At 39.6% G+C, this 20,217-nt stretch overlaps 1 pseudogene across 1 annotated transcript; it reads left to right on the top strand.

Moving 5' to 3' along the window:
- Positions 1 to 37: 37 nt before the first annotated feature.
- LOC143877381 (uncharacterized) lies at positions 38 to 19,835 on the top strand (annotated as a pseudogene). The gene is made up of 4 exons (XR_013250613.1): positions 38 to 101; positions 392 to 513; positions 610 to 723; positions 16,128 to 19,835. The product of XR_013250613.1 is annotated as an uncharacterized LOC143877381 (transcript).
- The last annotated feature ends 382 nt before the right edge of the window (positions 19,836 to 20,217 follow it).

Here is a 20,217-nt window from a genome sequence, read left to right as displayed (position 1 = left end):
CCCTAAGCTCTCTCTCTCTCTCTCTCTCTCTCTCTCTCTCTCTCTCTCTCTCTCTCTCTCTCTCTCTGGAAACAGAAGAAGCATAGCCCTTCGTCGTTCTGGTAAATTCGTCCTACATTTTCCCTCCTTTTCCTTCTAATCTTTCTTCATTTCTTTGTAATCTCCAATTCGCTCTTCTTTTTTTTTCTCCCCGAAGAATGATTTTGGCACCACCTCTTCTCACTTGTAGGGTTTTAGTTTTCCCTCTTATTTCACCTTTTCTTTATATATGTTGCTGTTAGGGTTAAGGTTTATAAAAACAGAACCAGTGGATCTATCTTTATTTTAGTGTTGTAATAAATTGACAGATGACTAGAAACCTTTAAAATAACCGGGATTTGATTCGAAACAGGTTCGAAATCATGGCGTACGCTGCAATGAAACCTACTAAGCCTGGTTTTGAAGAAAGCCAGGAACAAGTAAATCGGATTCGAATTACTCTCACTTCAAAGAACGTGAATAATTTGGAGAAAGGTGAGGTTCTTTTCTTTTTTTGTCTTTTTAGCAGTTGAATATAGATTCGTTTTCCTGATTTAATCTCTTTTTGTAATCCCTATTTATGAATAACAGTCTGTGTTGATCTAATTCGTGGTGCTAAGGATAAGCATATCCCGGTCAAGGGACCAGTGAGGATACCGACCAAGGTTCTTCGCATCACTACCGGGAAGTCTCCTTGTGGAGAAGGTAAAATTTCCTCACTGGGTTTTAGTTCTTCTGTGTGTTTTATCTGCTATTGTCACTATAGAGGTAGAGCCATGTCACTAATTGTAAGAAAGATAGGCTTATTGAGTGGGTAGAATTATCATATTGCTAAGTATATGATGTACCATATTGGGTTCAGAGGCAGAATGAGGAATTTTGTTCCGTTCTGTCACAATAGTGAGTATACCCGTGAACCTACTGCTGGTTTCCATGCCTAGATCTATTGTTCTTATGGTCCCGCACAATAACTTTCATTGTGTTACAACTTACAAGTTGCAACTTACACGCGCGAGATCTGTTATGTCTTTGACTCTGAAGCTTTGCATGAATTCAATGAAGTGTCCCCCTTAAAATTTCTATATTGTGGTTGTTCATTATGTTTCCTGCCTTCTTTGGGGAACTTGCATAGGAGTTTGTTCGTTAGTTTTCCAACTGCTTTGTTTATTTGGGGATCTGAAATTATGTGATCTGTTCCATTTATATACAAGACAATGTTTTCAGAGGCAGAAGCATAAGGCGAGGCATTTTTCCTTGTGAGGCATGATGCATAAACCAGGCATTAGGTTAAGCCCCGCGGATATATATTTAAAAAAAAAGAAAAATACTAATAAAAATATAGAAAAATATGTGTTACATTTATATCGTGAATTCTATCACATGTATACTCCTATGACCCCTTACGAGTTTCGGTTTCAGTTGGAAATTTCAGCGGAAATCCTGTAAAATCATATAAGTGTATACAAATGATAGAGTTTAAAGATGAAACTTCAGAAAATGCTAGAATAAGCACAAATACACACTTAGAAATTATCACATAAACATGATAATCATCAATAATGGTTTGAAAACATCGTGTGGATAATTTAGTACATACCAAATTTCATATGTAATTCATACAAATATTTATACATAATACATGCATCACATTTCACATGCACTTCGTATAAATATAATTATGCAATAAATACTGATATAGTAAACCACTATTATACTTATGATTTTTTTGAATGGAATTATACTTATGATTTTGGTTTAAGCATTTCTGTCGTTTCAATTTCAGTTCCAGTGGGGATGGAAACGGAAAGATTTTGGTCGTTTCATGTCGGTTTCGGCAGAAATTTAAAACCATGCTCACGATTACGATATGGGTTCAAAGGGCCCAAGTCCGTGAGGGCTGTGGGGTTTTTTTGTAAGATGAAAATCATATTAGTTTCTATGTTTGGAAGACATTTCTATACTAAGAAAAAGACTCCTTGAAACCTCAAGACAATAAAAAATATCAATTAATTGATTTTAAAATATGAATTAGGTCTTATATGACCTCCCTTCACTTACCATAAACACTAATGAGGGTTTAAGTAGAACAAAATAACAAAAAAAACCTGAGGTTAGGGTGAACACCTTTGTTTGTACGCTTCTAAACTTCTATATGCCTTCATGGGTCCGACCTTTTCTTGTATGTCTTTAGGCTTTTTGGGTGCGCCTTGCCTCGGGATATGTGTTGGGGCTTACCCCTCCACCACTTCAAGCACTGTCAAACAAATAGAAACTCAAATTCTAGGAATAGTTGTTATTGATGTTGAGATTTTTATTTGAAAACAGTGAATGAGATTTTTAATTGTTAAATACCGTTCGAGTCTTGCCATTCAAAAATAAATAAATAAATAAATAAAACCCGTTAAGAGTCTATAGCTCCTTAGCAGGTAGCAAAATGCTTTTGGGAGTAGATTGATGATCGCAATATGTATCAAATTTCCTGGTGATCTAAGAATGATATAAGTTTTCTTTTAGTTGTATTTGGCCAGTTAAAAACAAAGGGTCTTTAATGTAATACACAAATTTCCTAGTGATCTAAGAATGATACAAGTCTTCTTTGAGTTGTATTTGGCCAGTAAAAACACAGAGGGTCTTTGATGTACATATTTTACCTTATGCTGCTGCTCTTTAGGAAGTCTTGACCAAGGTTCATGCCATAATTTGAGACTGGTATCGTGTTACTTATCATAGTCATTCTGATTAATGTCGGATTATTTGTGGTGAGATTGGTCAACCCAGTTCCCTTATTATTCAATAAAATGTCATTTTGGCACCTTCTGTACTTGCGGATGGAAGTACAGCTGCATGAAGCATGCAGAATGACCAATAACACAGACACCCAACATATCACCTCATAAGTCATAACCCTACATGTGTTTAGGTTGTTTTATCTCCCTGCCATGTGTATGCTGGGGTAATTTTCTGTTTTTCCATGCCCTTTGGATTGTAGCTAATGACCAAACAGGTTGGAATAAGTATGCTTTGCCTCTTCTGACTAACAGTATAGCTTCTTGTGCTTTCAGCTTCCTGCTCTTAGACAGCACTGTTGTTGTCATGGATTGATTATTAATATGCTGTTTTCATGCTGCCTGTTCTTCTAGATGGTGTCATTTCTTCCAATCATACCTCTAATGTCCTGCCAACCTGAATAATCAAAATGGCCATGGTAGTGGATGTTTTATTTTATTTGGATGCATAACTTACATTCTGTTCGGCTGATTGTAAAGGTCGGATAAATACTGCACAAGAATGTATGTCACTCACTTCAACCCTACTGACAGAGCCCATTTAATAATAATAATAAAAAAAACTCAATGAAAAACTCCTTCCCAACCTTAATTTAGAAACTCTAAACCTATTTAATGTGCATGAGAGTGTGTCCACACGGGCTTAGTCCCATCTCGATTTCGGTTCTCGTAATTGAAAATTCAACAGAGAGTCGCCACCTAGATCAGGGTTTATGGCCCAGAAAATTGAACTATCTCTTTTGATTAGTTTTATGCTGCAATTGTTGCCCTTGGAATCTATGTCCCAGGCATGGAGCTTTACTTTGTAAGTCTGTTAAATATGGTTTTGGATTCAGTTGGGTATTTTTTTTTTTTTTTTTTGAAATAGATACCAATTTTATGTAGGATAAAGGATTACAAGTTTGGGACAAAGGCTTAGTTGAGTTGAGTTGAGATGTACAAAGGATTACAAGTGCACTTCGGGGTAAAGATTGCTCCATATATTGTGAGACGATAGATGAGGATTACAAATGCCCTACAGGGGTAAAATTGCTCCTTATTTAGTGAGGCAATAGATACTCCTGATCTGGCTAAGCGATCATCCAAATCAGTCGTGCTTATATAGTGAGGCAACAGGTGCTCCTGTTTGGCTAAGCAATCGTCCAAATCATTAGTGGTTCTAGGAATTAGAGAGTGAGAATACACCATGCAAACACACACATCTTTAATCTCATGGATTGTTTTAGAGGAATCACTTTTTGGTTGGAGATGAATTTGTATATGTTGGAGATGAAAGAATAGAAGACTACAAAACGGGTAGAGAATGTTTGAGAAGACTCAAACTATCAATACCGGATTACAAAACGGGTAGAGAATGTTTGAGAAGACTCAAACTTTCAATACCGGATAGGATGATTATACATCGAGTTTTTATCTTGGAATCGAGAGCCAGATCATTCAAAACGGGTAAAGAATATTTGAGAAGACTCAAACTTTCGATACCGGATTATAAAACGGGTAGAGAATGTTTGAGAAGACTCAAACTATCAATACCGGATAGGATGATGATATATCGAGTTTTTATCCTGGAATCGAGAGCCAGATCATTCAAAACGGGTAAAGAATATTTGAGAAGACTCAAACTTTCGATACCGGATTACAAAACGGGTAGAGAATGCTTGAGAAGACTCAAACTATCAATACCGGATTACAAAACGGGTAGAGAATGTTTGAGAAGACTCAAACTTTCAATACCGGATTACAAAACGGGTAGAGAATGTTTGAGAAGACTCAAACTTTCAATACCGGATTACAAAATGGGTAGAGAATGTTTGAGAAGACTCAAACTATCAATACCCGATAGGATGATGCTACATCGAGTTTTTATCCTGCAATCGAGAGCCAGATCATTCAAAACAGGTAAAGAATATTTGAGAAAACTCAAACTTTCGATACTGGATTACAAAACGGGTAGAGAATGTTTGAGAAGACTCAAACTTTCAATACCGGATTACAAAACGGGTAGAGAATGTTTGAGAAGACTCAAACTTTCAATACCGGATGGGACGATGATATCGCGAGCTTTTATTCTGGAAACGACAGTCAGATCGCTTCTAAAGTAACCTCCTAGAGGTCAGAGAGGAGGAAAAATAGTTAAAACATAGCATAGCTAGAAGTGATTAAGAAAACATGACCTTTACTAAGGCAAAACTCAAAGAAATCTGATGAAATCCTGCGGGCACTGGCCCCTTTAAACAAGTAAACCAAAAACTCTGCCTATATTTTGAAAATTGCAAAACTGAATTCCAAATTTTAATGGGGATTGGATTCTTTTTTTTTTTGAAAAGAAACAGAAATCGAGGGTCTATGGTAAATAGACCATGAAGAGCATAGCAATAAATCTGAGGTCCATGGTAATTAGCCACGAAGAGCCCAGCTGAAAAGGAATCGAGGGTTCACGACAATAAACCGTGAAGAGCCAAGCATTAAATCCGGGGTCCGCAGCGATAAGCGACAAAGAGCCCAATAGGAACAAAGATAAGCAATGGAAATGAATGGAATGATCATGGATAATGGGTCCATGATATACCTTAAAGGATATATAACAAAGAGCCACTCATAGAGCAAGGGTCCATGGTGTACCTGACTAGTAGACCATGAAGAGCCAGAATGAACAAGGATAATGACAAGCAATGGAGATGAATAGAATGAGTATGGATAGTGGGTCCATGATACAACTTGAAAGGCAGATCACGAAGAGCCACTTAGGAAACAAGGGTCCATGGTATACTTGAATGGTAGACCACGAAGAGCCAAGAATGCATAAGACTTACACAGAGGACTTACTGATTGGAGAATTGATTTTTCTGGGATTAAATGTCTCTTGCCGAGAAAAATGGGAGTACGAGTTCCTTGCTGAGGATCGGACTCAAGTAACTTGCAGGGATTTGGATATTGACCCTTCTTTAACAATTGACTCTTTTAAAAAGAGGGCTCACTTGAAGAGTTCAGAGATTTGGCTCAAGACGTGCTCGCATCTCTCTTACTTCAACTTGTTGTAAACATGGGCACTGATTGCCTTTGTGCTTAATATCTTTTATGACGTGAGTCATAAAAGATGCCCCTAGTGTATTGTACTTCCATGACAAGAGTCTCAAGGAAAATAGAACAAGGATAGATAAGGAAATTTTTGGATTTGCATAGGTTCTTTCTTTGGAATAAAGATGGGATAATGGCTAAGCTCAAAGATTTCTCCTTTCATTGACCACTATTTGAGGTTCGTTCTTTCCCCCACCCACTACTTGAAACTTGACATATTCAACCTGTCCGAACAGGATACCTAAACCAGGATCTTTCATTTTGGAAGGTATACACCCCTTCCTTTCAGTGCTGTATAACGCGGACCTTGAAAGAAAACACATACAAATGAGGAACAGACTTCCAAGGACTCTATCAAAGAAGATTACATTATTTAAGGAACTCAACTAACTTTTGATTCACTTTTAGATAAAATGGGTTATTTTTTAAATGGTAAGGTCAGCCACACTCGGAGTAATCTCGAAAACCATGTCAAGAGGATCTAATTTCCTCCATCAGGGTTTCCGTCATGGTTATTACTCTTTTCGGATTGTTCAGTCTTAATGCCCCTAGTTTAGAAAAGTATCAAAGCAAGTCTTGCCGACACTACTCGGATTCTGGGATCCTACCCTGTTTGAGAATGCTTCTCCGTCTCCTTGATTTCTCTTTTCGAAAGAAGTCAAAACTAATGCCTTCCAATTTTCGGTCTAAAAGACCACTTGTCTCAACTTTTGCTTGTTTCACCAGAAAGACTTTCTAGGTGGGCTTGAGTTCAAAAGGGTTGGGTATTTAAAGTTCAAACGATTTGGACCGAATCTGGTCTTGCCAGACTACCTACGTACCCCAAAAATGGAGGATCAGGTCCGCGTAGTTCGCCATGGGGTTTAACAAAGAATGGTTTAGCTTTTTAGCTTCAAAATTTTGAAATGGGGATGATTTAGCTTTTATCCCCTAGGTTGACCAAATCTGAATTAATCAGACGCCTACGTACCCCTGAAGAGGTGGGGATCAGGTCATAACGTAGTTCAAACCCTCTAAAAAAATGCCTCTGGTTTATAGTGTGGTCAGAAGGAAAGGGTTTGATTTGACTTTTGGCCCAAAGGGTTTACAATTTTAAAACGTTAGGATTTTGGCTAATAAAGGTTCAAACGTCCAAGGATGGTCTCCTGATGTATTTGATGTGCAAGCTCTTTTGAGTGAAGTAGGTTCAAAGGCATTGAATATTTTTGTTGAGGAGCCTGGCGGTTTTCTGGCGAGACTTCAACAACTATGCTCCATCTCTTGTCTTGAAAATCCCGAATCCATGTCTAGGATTCCACAACTCTTATGAGTCTCCAAATGTTGAAGACAATTATCATATTCAGTTTATCTCACTGACTCCATCATCTGGGTCCTTGATATTTCTAAGGCTTTGTCTTAGAGACTCATTCACTTCTCTTTTTTATCTTTTTCTCACACTTTTTTTTTTTGTTGCTTTTATACATTAGAAATGTCAATACGCTTGAGATGTTGCGACTCAGAATCCCATTGAATACATGTAGACCAAGTGTTTCTTTTCTTTAGGGCTCAAATCTGTGACTTCATTTTCTGAAAGTCTTCTCTCAATATCTTATCAGCTCCACTGGATGTCTGATGCTTCACTCTCTAAAATTTTCACTTTCAACTTGATGTCTAAAGATGGTGGAGCCCTGTCTTGCATCACACCAGAGCATTCACCCGGTTTATCCTTGTAGGATCAAACAAGACTTCCTTGAACCCCTCTAAATAGGTTTATCAATTCTTCACGCTCCTCGGGAGATAAAGTTTTGCCAATCCATCTTTCCCGAGTTTCGGATTTCGATATCACTATCGGTAGCTTCGATTTCTTCTTCAAGTGGCTATGCTAGACGCTCTTTCTCTCGGTTGACATTTTCAGATCTCGAGGGGAATTTCGTCTGCAATCTCATCCAAGAGGGTATCTTTAGTTATTTAAACATTAGATCTAAGAGTGAATCATAGAACATCAAAAATTCGAAACCAACAAATTTTTTGAATTGAAGACTCTTAAGTACATCAGTAATTCTTTTTTTTTTTACGCAACTCAATGGGTTCTACATTGAACTTGACAAAGGACGTAAACTACAGACTCTGAATGAACACGACTGACAAACATGACACGTCTTTTTTTTTTTTGACATTAACATAGTAGGACTTACCAACTCTGAGAGAAGAAAGTTGGTACAAACTCAATGAAAGACAAACCTTAACAACACAGGACACACATTTTTTTTTTCCGATAATGATGAACTGGCATTGAAAATATAGGAGTAGTACACCTTCTTCCATGGTGTCAATGACTTGGGGTTCAACCCTGGTATAAGTCCAGTTGACTTGATTAGGTGAAATGAAAGGAGACTGGTTCAACAAATGGGTGAGGTCAATTAGGTCAGACTCCTGTCATGGAATTGACAAAAACTGATTTTAGTATGAGGCAATCTCATGAAAATGATATACACAAGTTGAAACAAGAGACAATACAAACACATCTCTGCATTGGGTAGGAACCAACATCATAACCATTGTAAGAGGGATCATGGTAGAGTAAGCACATGACTTATCAATAACCCAAAATGATAGCGATCACACTGAAAATGAGTTGAGTAAAATCCGGCAGCATGACGGCCCTAAAAGGATCGTGGTACAGTAAACTCATGGCTTATCGATAACTCTAAAAAGATAGCAATCACGCTCAAGGTGTTTATATAAAATCTGGCAGCATGACGGCTTTATAAGGTGATCCCCACAACTCAACATAAGGGTAAATGAATAGAAGCTTAGTAATGTAGGACTCTCTGCAAGGATACTTGCACTTAAATGTACACTCGAGAGACAACTGGCAGACCATGGCCAGAATAACGATAGAAGAAAATTACTGACCAGGTCCGAAGGCTGGGGAATGAAACAATGTGGCTAATGGATAGACCAGAAAACTTCATTGATAGACAGGCCCTGGTCTAACAGCTAGCAAGGAATGATTAGGTTCACAAATTTTAAATGACACGGATAACGAGGAATCGAGAAATGGATCATGGTCATAAAAGGTGGTGAACAAGAACCATCGGCCTGATCCAAGACTGAAATAGTGAACAAACTCTAAACGGCGATAATAGATCAGAAAATCTCTGTAGAAAGCAGGCCCCGATTTGACAGCCGACAAAACGGATATAAATCCGAGATACAGGAATAATCATATGATAAAGATGACAGGGTAGACCGCAATCTGGATGATGACCAAGCAAGAGCAAGAGTCATCAACCGGGTCTGAAAGAATGGTATGACTGAAATAGATAAAGAAACCTTATTCGAAAGGATAAGCCCTAATCTAAGAATAATACACTTTACACACACACACACACACATATATATATATATATACACCTTAACCAGGGGCACCAGCCCTAATCTAATCTAACGGAGTCGAGAAAGTTTCGACTCAAGACAGACTGATGAGTGTACTATGACCGTGTTGTAGCCATATAAAATGAGCTACCATAGTCTACAAATGGAACAAAGCTCCTAACTCTAGGTTCCACATGTGTGAGCAACACATGTTTGACCCTATATGAATGCAAAATATACATATATAAACATGGGTACTTCCTAGTTGAATTTCACTAAGTCAGTAAGTATATACATAATATATAAAACAAAGTAGGGCTCCAGACTCAATCTATCGGGTACTATGTGTATGAACCATACTTAATATGTATAACACAAGTACACCTAGAGTCATACATAGTATGCTTCATTGCTCATCGGCTGCTGTAAACACAAGTACACCTAGTGTTTACGGCTGCAGCACCGGCGCATAGCTTGGAAATAGATTCAACAGTACCATCAGGGAAATGACATCCCAGTTGGGCACGCATTGAATCTATCCCGTGACGCCACTAATGAAAAATAATGAAAACCAATGAAAGAAATAAAAAATATGATAATGCATGATGTGTAGTGTGTGAATCCCCTGTTTTAATTACGCACCTATCTGGTGCCCCTGGATTCTAAGCGAAAAGGTTCCCATTTAAAATAATTTTAACCCAAATTCCTCCAAAGTTAGTAAAAATGGCATTTTAACAGAGTTAGGCAATGTTTCAAGAACTCCCCAACAGAGTCGCCAGCCTGTGGACCTCGATCTGAGAGGACCTGTGCAGAGGGACGCGAGATCCCTCCTGCAATCCTCTGAGATCTCCACAACGTGAAGGAGAGCTCTGCTAAGGAACTCTCGAAACGGTGCCACCCTCACAGCATAGCATGAGTGGTGATACAAAATAAAAGAGATACCTCTTGATCCAAGGATAAATCCCCGAACTAAGATGTACCTAAAATAAACTCAGAGTCGCCATCAATGGATACGCCATGGAACTAAAACAAATGCTCTATTTGCAATGGATAACCAGAGATACTAAAGGTCCGTGCCTGGTTACGAATGGAGAAGGTCCGAAGAGCACCCCTAATTCGTCCGAGTGCAAGCACTTGGTCTCTTATGCCATTTTCATTAACTTCAAAGAATTTTGGGTAAAATCATGTGAAATGGGAACAAAATATCCCCCGGAAGACGTCTATCTAATCATGCATGACCAGGGGATGAAATAATAAGCACATACAAAACAAAATAAAAAATGTGTCACCTAAGCACAGCTAGATTATGAGTGACATGCTTAACTGGTGTCTAAGTTTTGATGGACAAACACATGCATGCTACAGCTAAAGGTATAAGTCTGTACAGGAAAGGAAATATAAAATTAACAGTTAATCATGAATAATAAATGAAATAAGGAATAAACAAAATGCCAGGCAAATAACAGAATAATGAAATAAAAAAACCTACGGCGTGCACATAGTGCCTATCTACAATGGGGCGAATACATAGCGCCTAATATAAAATCCTAACACATCTCATCTAGAAAGCAGCAAGTGACAGATAGCAATTGCAGTAAAAACAGTAAAGCGCTATAGTTAAGAAGGTAAACCTGCGCAATGAGCAAACATCAGTAGATGATAGTAAAGGATAATAATCAGTAACCTAATAAAGATAGAGAATTACAGCTAAGCATGTGAGAACTACAGCTAAGCAGGTAAGAGCTACAACTAAGCAAGTAGGTAAGCAAGTAAATGAACACACACTATCATGATCCTATGCGAAAATCATCATCAATATGCAAACACAAGCCTTAAAGTACTATCATCAAAACCTAAGACTCTAATGCTTTGGCCCGAGTCTTTAGATAATCTGATATTCATCCAAAGAAGCCTACGTATCCCCGCCTCCACGAAAAATCAAGGCAACGTAGTTCTTCGCACCTATTCTAAACTATGATGCCTAAGACACCTAGACATCTATCTTAAACTCGATCTAAAAGACCGGACTAATTCTTAAAGCTTCTTGTGCGATTATTTAAATCCCAATAGATTGTGAATTTTAGGACACCCTATATGCCCTAACTAAATGCAGGTTAGCCCTAAGCTAATGCAGGTGGTTCCTACAACCTATGTGCAACTAGGCTGTGCGTCCTAAGGAAAACAATGGGATCACTAACGCATCTTAGACCCAGTCATCAGTCGGCGATGTGAATCACCAACTGACCGGACGGAGGCGTAACAGACTCATAACTCTAACACAAACACAAACAAAACACACAACAATCAAACGACACACCAAGGACGAAACTCCTAACTCTAAAGCCCTCTATCTAAGACAAAGCCCTAACTTTAGAAGATCTTTTGAAAACAGGTATAAAAGATTTTTGGTATATTTTTTTAAAAAGGGTTAAATGATTTATTTACAAAGGTTTGGCTGGACCTGGGATAAGAATCCCAAGCTGCACTACGTACCTCGTGAAAGAGGATCAAGCCAATGTAGTTCGAAACGAACTCTCCTAATTACTACTTCTAAAACACCTAACACTTTAGACTCCTAACTCTAACACAAACACAAACAAAACACACAACAATCGAACGACACACCAAGGACGAAACTCCTAACTCTAAAGCCCTCTATCTAAGACAAAGCCCTAACTTTAGAAGATCTTTTGAAAACAGGTATAAAAGATTTTTGGTATATATATTTTTAAAAGGGTTAAATGATTTATTTACAAAGGTTTGGCTGGACCTGGGATAAGAATCCCAAGCTGCACTACGTACCTCGTGAAAGAGGATCAAGCCAACGTAGTTCGAAACGAACTCTCCTAATTACTACTTCTAAAACACCTAACACTTTAGATTTTTTTTAAGATTTTAAAATATTTTTGATGTTTTAAATTTCTAATATTTTTTGAGTTTTAAATGTATTCAATGTTTTTGGGTTTTATAGCTTTTCAAATGTTTTTGGATTTTAAAGCTTTTCAAATGCTCCGGACCGTTAAATATTTTCAATCTTAAAGGGAACACGCAAGCACAACCACAAACTAGGGCAAAGCCCTAAATCTAAAGGGGAAACCCCGAACAAACAACAAGCGTCTCAAAGAGACGAACCATAACATATAAGCAAATGTCCCAAGAACAGAGAAAACGAATCTAAGATCTCAAACGAACAAAGCTCTAATAAGACTCAGTTAGTCTCTAATAAAAAAACTCCTAACTAATAACACTAGGGATGGAGTACAAATGAGTCAGAGACTTTCTAATAGCACTACCAAGTCAAAGACTCGCTCTAAAAGAGGAGGCCACTCTAACATGAGGCTAGGTAGGCCTCCTAAAGGGGAAACTCTCTATATGAGACAATCCTTGTCTCCGAGACACAAATGACGTAAACATCTGATGAGACTGAGCAAGTCTCATATACACAAAGGACGTAAACAAGGGCTGGATTATAAGTGAATGGGTTGGTTTAGCATGAACCTTGCATTACCATTGAGATAACTAAAACATCAAAGTAAATTTGGGCATTTCCCTATCAATAGATGATGAGGCTAAACAAGTATGAGAATAAGCAGAACTGCGCAACCTGAGCATATATCTAGACATTCCATCTCTAAACAAAAGCCTTCCCATACTATGAAAATTTATTGACCTTACTCCAGAAAATTAGTCACTAGTCCGTAACCATGGGTCATTAAGCTTTTCAATATAACACATCTAAATCAAACAGTCAAAGTTTGCAAGGTATTTAAGGAAATCCACACAAAGAAACCGTGATAAAGAAACCAAACCATCCCAATCATCGAAACAATGAACTTATATTTCTCAGAAGAGACAATGAAGGCTGATGAGTAACCCAAAATACCAGGGGCGAAGAAATCATTTAATCACCGTTATCCAATCGACATGCATTACTTTCCAATAACAAAATAAAAAATAAAAATAAAAATAAGAGAACAAGAATTTAATGCAACAGAGAAACAGCCAACATATACCGAGGAGTATCAAGTTTAAGAAACCTGCAAATGCTTCAGAATCCAAGAGAACAAGCAAATAATACCCACGACATGGGGTGGGGAAATGAGATCAAATAGTTCATACAACCAAACCCTCGACATGGGGTCTCCTGTGAAATCAGATGATACACATACTCATGACATGGAGTAGAGTAATAATCTGATTTCCTACATCAATTAAGCCCACATCCCTCTACCATCCATTCATCACCAAAAGTAAAAAAATGTCATCTCACATTCAAGAGCCAAATTAGCACTCAATTCATGAATTGCTGCTACAATACCAGAAAAACAAGGTAGATATCTATGCAAAATTTCAGCCATACAAAGGTTTAGAAGAGTTACCTTGTGCTGGGTTCAGAATAGCATTGCGAATTACCAAAATTGCTAGAAGCCCTCAACGAAGATGACCGCCATGATCATAAATGCTGACGAAGCCAACAAAGTAGATTTCAATGCTATGGACGACGATCTGAGCTCCGATCTACCAGAGCAGGGACATTTGGCCAAGAAAAATGACTGGAATTGGATCTCTACCAAAATCGAGGAAGAGAAAAAGCCAAAGCCTCTCTCTGATTTTTGGGAAATGAAAACCCCCTTCTCTCTACTTCTCTTCCTCTCTGAGATAAATTACCGGGCTGGTAAGACCCTGGTCTTCTTCTCTTCTATTTCTTATCTCTGCAAAGCTCTTAGCAAGGAAATCCCACTCGATCCCCTTCACAGCTCCCTCTCTCCCTCTCTGTGTGTGAGTGTGTGTTTGCAGCCCCAAAAATCAAGCTTCTTCATTCAGCCCAAAAAAGAAAACTAATCATGTCCCCTATACAGATGAGAAGAGATGGAGATGGAGTAGGGTCTGTTGAGATGGGTTTGCAGAGATGATGGCGGAGTGGCTTGGGCGGCTGAAGTTTGGGTTAGGCCAGGGAGATGGTAGTGATCTGAGATGAGGGTTTTAGCTAGGAAAAATGGTGATGAGGAAAAATATGGGCAGCTCCGGTGGGATGTGGTGGTGGCTGAGAGAGTCGAGGTCGGGATCAACCGACGAGATGGCCGGAATTTGGAGGCAAGGGTGGATGCGGTGGTAGAAGAAGGGTGGCCGGAGGTGGAGATTTGGTTGGAGAATGTGGTCGGTGGAAAATGGAGGTGGGTGAGGTGGAGGTAGCAGCAGATCTTAGGGGAAAATGAAAGGGGTTTGCGGTTTTGGATTTTTGCAGAGAAGAAGAGATGGGTTTGGGAGTGTGTTCTCGGATTCCGGTGGGGGTTTGCCGGAGATGATGGTCGGAGGTGGTCGGATTTGGGTTTGGGATTAGGGGAAGGTGGCCGGAGCAATGGGTCGAAAAATGGAAAAGGGTTTCAAGTGAGGAAGATTGCTGAAATGGATTTGGATCGCGGTTGGGTTTGGGGGTATGGAGGATAGGGTTAAGGAAATGGGTTTAGGGGTATGGATGATGGGAGGTGGCTGAGAGAGGGGGGTTAATGGAGGTTGTCGGCCGGGGTTAATGGTGGATGGTCGGATTCCGGCGAGAATCCGACCGGAGAAGAAGAAGAAGAAGGTGATGGAGGGATGAAAAATGGTCGGAGAAGATGGGTTGGCCGGATGGAGATGATGAGTGGGCCGGATGGAGATGATGGGTGGAGAAGATGGGGTTTTCTCCCTCTTCTCTGCTCTGTGTCTTCTCTCCCTCTCCCTCTCTGTCTCTCTCTCTCTCTCTCTCTCTCTCTCTCTCTCTCTCTCTCTCTCTCTGTTGTTCTAAAGAAAAAATGAGGCGCCTCCCCTCCCTTGCCCTAATTCGGTTTGGGTTTTAAATAAGGGAATGATAAAATTCGCCCTCTCTCTTCTTCCAAGACAGCCCCCCTTAGCGCAATTATGAGCACTCTCCTGCACAATAAGGGGGTGGTCCAAGTAGAAAATGGGGCAAAGATTCCCCTCTTTCTACACGATCCTAACCCTCTAATTTTATCTGATGGCCCTTACTCATTGCTTGTAGAGTAAGCAATAGAAATTTCCAAGAATGCCCTCTTGTACATGGGAAATGACATATTTCACCCCCTCCCCCTCTGAACTTGCACCACGACACTGTCTTAGCTCGTTCGCTAGGTGAACGTGCTCGGATCTTGACAAAATTTGACAGGGACCTTGGCAGGACCCTAAGCTAGCCTAGGGTGTAATTTGGGGTCCTAACACACTGATTTGGAAAAGTTATGCACAAAAAATGGAGGTATAGGGCACGGTCAAAATGGGGTGTCTACATAAACAGTTGCATGAAAGGGAACAGATCAAACGAATGAATCGGTTGGAATCGGCGAGAGGGAAGCAACGGGTTAAGTTAGTAGCGAAATTCCCTATGAAGATGGAGAAGTACAAGAATGCAGCAAGGAATGTTTTGACTCCGAAGGTGGGATATGGTCTCGCTGACGAGCTCAAGCGGGCGGGGTTTTGGGTTCGGACTGTGTCTGATGAGCCCCAAGCAGCGGATATTGCACTTAGGAATCATATGGTGGAAAAGATGTCTTGACTGAAGGCTTTGATGGTGTTGTTCCAGCAAAATATTTTGAAAAGGTAGAAACATGGCCTGGTAGACAACCTGTTCCCTTTCAAATTCAAGGAATGGTGTGATGGGGTTCGTTTTAGAGTGGTAGATTTTCATTGCTTCCTTCGCGAAACTGTGTATAATTATATATAAGTTATAGTTAAACTAATTACAGTCAAGTGCTGTATCAAAGTAATAACAGTAAATTATGGAAGTGAAATTATGAAATTCGTCTGTCTGCTCATTGCTTAGTATCAAACCGTTAAATTCTTGTTGTATGAAGTTTTTTGCAGGTCCTTATGGGTGTTACTCAACTAACTATGCAGGTCCTTATGGGTGTTATCTCAACCAACTATTTTCAGTATAATTTCCTCAACCAACCATTTTCAGTATAATTTCAACACTTGCTTACTCCTTTCCCAAGGATGGTTGCTTGATTTTTACACCGGTTAGGCTAGAGCAATTGGTTTCAGCATGCTGATTGCAGGTTTTGGGAAATTAGCAGCGTAGCATGCATTCTTGCTTGCTTCTACTTCTCCGAATGTGAGAGAGGGTGGAACAGAATTGTTTGGAGCGAATTCAGTGCAAATGGATGCATAGTTGCGACACAATGGTCCGCTGATCTTGAGCTTCAACCGACGGGACCCTCTGTTAGCCAGGTCTATTTCATCTGTTGATCTAAATGCTGCCGAGGTGTAACTTTTGCTCTTTGGCCCGATCTATGGTGGGGTTGACTTGGTGATGAAAAAAACTTACCTGGGTAAACTAGTCATGTTCCTGAAGGTGATTTAAACCTCCACAGATCGAATGGTTTAGATCATCCAATGATTCCTTGGGTCCTTTTAGGGGTCATTTTATCAATGATTCAAACAAGCATTTCAACCCTTCTCCATGGGCGCAAGATCCATACAAACAAGCATTTTAACCCTTCTCCAAGCAACCAACTCTCCGTAAAAGGATCTCCAATCATCATAAGGAGGATAAATGGGAGACGAGCATTTCGTGGTTCAAAAATGCTGAATCTCGTCTCAATCATCATCTGTCAGGACTCTTTGGAGTAAGTAGTGAATTCGCTATGTAATGTTTGCTCTAGTTTTTGTTGTTTATGAAGGGATTCTATAGTTTAGTTTTGGGATAATTACATTTACACCCCCTCTAGTTTCCGACACATCCACTTCCATCCCTATAGTTTAAAACGTGACAAATACACCCCTATAGTTTCAATTTGTTTAAGGTTTGCCCCCTCAGCTGAAGGTTCGTCCATAGATTGAAGGGTTAGGATGATCCGATGGAGCTGATTTTTTGGGCACACCCTATCTATGTCAGGACCCATCAAATGAACGCTTTGGATCATCCAAATAATGTGGGCCCATACCCGAATCCAAATACTACCAAAAAATCATCCAAATAATGTGGGCCCACATTGTTTGGATGATCCAAAGCGTTCATTTCATGGGCCCTGACATAGATAGGGTGTGCCCAAAAAATCAGCTCCATCGGATCACCCTAACCCTTCAATCTATGGACGAACCTTCAGCTGAGGGGGCAAACCTTAAACAAATTGAAACTACAGGGGTGTATTTGTCACGTTTTAAACTATAGGGGTGGAAGTGGATGTGTCAGAAACTAGAGGGGGCGTAAATGTAATTATCCCTTTAGTTTTTGTTGGAACATTGATACATAACCAATGGAATGCTTATGGTAGTGTCTCAATTACCTAATAAAACAATCTTGTCAGTATCAATATAAATGATCTTTCCATCTTGTTCGGCTATAGCTGAACTGAAACCCCCGAATCTAGAGCTTCTTAGCGTTCCAACCCAGTCATTAGATTTGAATATCGTGCCCTTATAGTCCCGTAATTTTCAAGGAGTACTGTATGGACCACACTATAGGATGATCAAAACGATGGGTCGCAACGTAAGTAGGATGTGCCCAAAATATCAGTTCCCTAGGATGATCCTAACCCTCCGATCTATTGAGGAATTCCTCAATAGATCGGAGGGTTGGGATCATCCTGTGGAACTGATTTTTTGCCTATTTACGTTGTAGCCCGTCCCATGGACGGTTTCGAAATTCTCATCTTCTTCTTCCAAACAAAATAGTGAAACTAGGGTTTTCAAATTCTCCTCCGATGGAGTCGGTGGCGTGAAAACTAGGGCGTCCGAGTGGAAATTATGATTTCGAGAGCTTCCACATCACACCTTTAATGGTGGTGGGGGAATAATGGGAAACGCTCAGTTCTAGTTTATTCACTTATTTTCTGCTAAATAAAGGGTGCCTCGATCAGCCCCTTTCTTTGGCCATATTCACCCCATGAATCAAAAACCTTTCTTTTATGGCTTCTGCTATTGCCCTGTCCTTACAGAGATCCGTGCAAAAGAACAACAATAATGCCACATTTCTGTATTACCCAACATTCTCTAGCTATGGTTAAGTATCTGAGATTCTGCAATCCTTTTCATCCAATTATATCTAGAAAATCATCGTCATTTTCACCCCAAATTCCCTCTCTCACCTACATTAGATTTTTTCACATTGTTCCCAAGAATGACATATCTTCTCAAGACCCTTCTTCACTGAGGAAAAACGTCGAAAAGAATGTAGGCATTTTCTGGGACTTAGACAACAAACCTCCCAATAACTTCCCTCCTTACGACGCCGCTGTTAGATTGAAACTGGCTGCTTCTGCGTTCGGGGTCGTCCGATATATGGTTGCTTATGCGAATCACCACGTCTTTAGATATGTCCCCCCTGTAGTTAGAGAGCAAAGGAAAGAGAAGAAATTGTTGGATCACTTGAAAAAAAGGGCGTTATAAAACCCTCAGAACCATATACCTGTCGAGTCTGTGGCCGAAAATTCTATACGAATGAGAAACTCGTTAATCACTTCAAACAGTTGCATGAAAGGGAACAGATCAAACGAATGAATCGGTTGGAATCGGCGAGAGGGAAGCAGCGGGTTAAGTTAGTAGCGAAATTCTCTATGACGATGGAGAAGTACAAGAATGCAGCAAGGAATGTTTTGACTCCGAAGGTGGGATATGGTCTCGCTGACGAGCTCAAGCGGGCGGGGTTTTGGGTTCGGACTGTGTCTGATAAGCCCCAAGCAGCTGATATTGCACTTAGGAATCATATGGTGGAAATGATGGATCATGGGCGTGTTGGATGTTTGGTTCTTGTGTCGGATGATTCTGATATCTCAGATGTTATGAGGGAGGCGAAGTTGAGGTGTCTAAGGACTGTTGTTGTTGGGGATAATAGTGATGGGGCGCTTTGCAGATATGCCGATGCTGGATTTTCGTGGAAAGAAGTCTTGATGGGGAAGGCGAAGAAGGAGGCGACATTGGTTGTGGGTCGCTGGAACGATCGGGATATTTTGAAGAAGCTTGAGTGGACGTACAAACCGGAGATTGAGAGTGCCGAATGTGATTCTGATGATGGGGAAGTAGAAAGTGAGGATGGAGAATTTGAAGATTTTGTTCTTGAGAAGGAAAGTGAGAGTTTAGTTCAGAAAGAAGATGTCAGACCATGGTGGGAATTAGAGCCAGAGAATGATCGTACGCCAGTGAAATCATTCAAATGACCAGTGTCATCCCTATTAATGAACTAATAGGTTGGTGAAATTCTATCGATGGGATTGAAGATGATGCGAATTCACACCATCACAAGGATGAAATCAAGATATCCATCTCTTGTAAGTAAAGAAACAAAATCATTTCAATGACCATTATGAACCATTGAATTTATTGTAATTGTCATGTAAGTAAAGAAGCAATGCAGAAAAGAAACTTCCTCAAGCAATGTGGCCTTCTTGATATCCGTGTGGAAATTATTTCTGGTATGAGTTTTGAGTTGCTCGCTTAGTCAAGCTGTTACATAAGTCAATAAATAGCTATTGCTACTTATATATTGTCATTGGACTCGTGTAGGGTCTGTCTGTTATGTGTCATTAAGACGGTCATGACTCGTGTGTATGTGTTGAGGGTTTTCATTTTGGTCTTTGGTCAATAAAATTTGTTTCATTATTCCCTCGTGTTGTTGCGTTACGCTACTCAAATCTTCGACTATGTTTATTTTGGTACATTCTCCCAACTTTGGTTAAACTTACTGTATTACTTAATTGCAATAGACCTCATTGCACATATCATGTTGCAGAGCACTTTCTATTTATAAGAATTACCAACAAGAAAATTTTATCCCAGATCAAATGTTTTGAAGTGTGCCATTTGCAAGAAAGGTATCTATTGGCATATGGTCCTGCAGATTTTTTTTTGTGAACATTCATTTGTTTGGTCTAGATCTAGTTATTAACTTATCATTGACATCAATTGCAAAAGATATTACCATATTAGGCTTGGGCGTTTTTTTTGTCGATCTGACTCAGTTTCTTGATGGTTGTAGTATTCACCATGA

This window comes from Tasmannia lanceolata, unplaced genomic scaffold (genome assembly GCF_043159265.1).
Source record: "Tasmannia lanceolata isolate RefF3 unplaced genomic scaffold, GAP_Taslan_0.1 ptg000005l, whole genome shotgun sequence".
Classification (NCBI taxonomy): Eukaryota; Viridiplantae; Streptophyta; class Magnoliopsida; order Canellales; family Winteraceae; genus Tasmannia; species Tasmannia lanceolata.
Note: the sequence above shows the minus strand (reverse complement) of the source record. Positions and strands in the feature narration are given on the sequence as shown.